Here is a 2,500-nt window from a genome sequence, read left to right as displayed (position 1 = left end):
AACTAGAGCTGAGCAGCCGGCCGCCCGGGAGTGTGTCCCGGAGGCCCGCGCGAACACGCAAGCGTCCGCTCAATTATTCTGCAAACAGGAGGAGGCTGGGCTCCCCTGCACGATACACCTCGAAACCCTCTCAGGTCCCGGCGGCGCGCAGCGCCGTCCTAAGTACTTGGTCGGGTTCGAGAGAGGCGCAATCGCCCGGAGATAGGCGAGTAGACGCTTTCAGTGCGACCACCCGTGCTCCCAACTGAGCTTGCCGCTGCCGACAGAGGCCCGGGAGCGTGCTGTCGTGGTGTTGCCGGCGGGAGACAACACGCGGCCACAAACAGTGACCGGGCAGCTCCAACGCCAGCGCCACAGAGGGGCAGAGCCCCACTTGGGTGCCAAAGCGAACTCTCCCAGCACAGCGCACGCGCCAACACATCCGCACAGCTGCGATACAAACCACCTGCGAGAACCGCGGGGGCGACCGAGCAGCAGACGGCGTCGCGGCGCCGAGTGCCGGGCGGCGGCGCATCCTCAACGCACACAGTCCTCAATCGGACCAGCACACTGCAGATGTCCACCGCGCTTCGCACCGGGCCCGGGAGGACCCACTTTGGCCGCACGGCGCCGCGCGCTGGGTGCGCCGGCACGCAGATGCGCCGCCTGCCGCGTCCGTCAGCCGGCGCGCCTGCCACTGGGCGCCCCCACCAGCCGGCTGCCGCGCGTGCGCCCACGCAGCGCGCGGCCAGCACGCCGGGCGCCCCCCCCTCACCGGCCGGGGACGGTCCCACCCAGCCACCGCCGCGTATCGCTTCATACCCACATGCCCACTCACGTTCGTGGGTATGACGGGTGTCGCTGAAGCAACCGGTTAATACCTGTACCGATCGTCGATATCAACGATTCACCTCCAGCGCGAACAACCGCGCAACAACGGATTTCCAGTTCATTTGCGTAACTTGGGCAGCAAACGTAGACGTCCATCTACATTTGCGAATTCAATGGGTCTTGCATGCCTGGATGTTATGAGTCACGACACGCCACATCAGTCCACATACATGCTGCGACGTATGCACGAGAGAACACGTGGAAGGTGGCCCGCGTACGTATGCCGATGCCATTGCACAGCTGCGAAGCTCATTGAACACGCAAACTCCTGACTGACGAACTAGAGGCGACAGGGGAGGGGGGGGGGGGGGGGGGGGGGCGATATACGTCTTATAGCAGTACACATTACAGTGGATAGCGGGACCATGTGGAACGTACGCAACACTCGCTAGATGTTGTGAGGGTAGGCACCGTAACATGATTCAATACGCAGGACACCAGAGTGTGCGCGCAGCGAACTATGTTGAGAGGGTTGCGATTAGGCAACGCTACACGAATTTCTAGATTCATATAACAAACAATTACGTGGGTTAGGTTAGGGCGCAACGTGGGTTAGGTTAGGGCCCAACTTAGGTTAGGTTAGGGCCCAACTTAGGTTAGGTTAGGGCCCAACTTAGGTTAGGTTAGGGCCCAACTTAGGTTAGGTTAGGGCCCAACTTAGGTTAGGTTAGGGCCCAACTTAGGTTAGGTTAGGGCCCAACTTAGGTTAGGGCCCAACTTAGGTTAGGTTAGGGCCCAACTTAGGTTAGGTTAGGGCCCAACTTAGGTTAGGTTAGGGCCCAACTTAGGTTAGGTTAGGGCCCAACTTAGGTTAGGTTAGGGCCCAACTTAGGTTAGGTTAGGGCCCAACTTAGGTTAGGTTAGGGCCCAACTTAGGTTAGGTTAGGGCCCAACTTAGGTTAGGTTAAGCCCCAACTTAGGTTAGGTTAAGCCCCAACTTAGGTTAGGTTAAGCCCCAACTTAGGTTAGGTTAAGCCCCAACTTAGGTTAGGTTAAGCCCCAACTTAGGTTAGGTTAAGCCCCAACTTAGGTTAGGTTAAGCCCCAACTTAGGTTAGGTTAAGCCCCAACTTAGGTTAGGTTAAGCCCCAACTTAGGTTAGGTTAAGCCCCAACTTAGGTTAGGTTAAGGCGCAACATAGGTTAGGTTAAGGCGCAACATAGGTTAGGTTAAGGCGCAACATAGGTTAGGTTAAGGCGCAACATAGGTTAGGTTAAGGCGCAACATAGGTTAGGTTAAGGCGCAACATAGGTTAGGTTAAGGCGCAACATAGGTTAGGTTAAGGCGCAACATAGGTTAGGTTAAGGCGCAACATAGGTTAGGTTAAGGCGCAACATAGGTTAGGTTAAGGCGCAACATAGGTTAGGTTAAGGCGCAACATAGGTTAGGTTAAGGCGCAACATAGGTTAGGTTAAGGCGCAACATAGGTTAGGTTAAGGTGCAACATAATAGGTTAGGTTAAGGTGCAACATAGGTTAGGTTAAGGTGCAAACATAGGTTAGGTTAAGGTGCAACATAGGTTAGGTTAAGGTGCAACATAGGTTAGGTTAAGGGATGGTGTATGAGGGGGGAGGGGACGAGGTTCGTTCATAGTGATGATGGTAAGTGGACGCCTGAGGCACCCTGAGATG

The sequence above is a fragment of the Schistocerca nitens genome, unplaced genomic scaffold (genome assembly GCF_023898315.1).
Source record: "Schistocerca nitens isolate TAMUIC-IGC-003100 unplaced genomic scaffold, iqSchNite1.1 HiC_scaffold_286, whole genome shotgun sequence".
NCBI lineage: Eukaryota > Metazoa > Arthropoda > Insecta > Orthoptera > Acrididae > Schistocerca > Schistocerca nitens.
The sequence above is the reverse complement of the archived record's forward strand: the minus strand, read 5'-3'. Positions refer to the sequence as shown.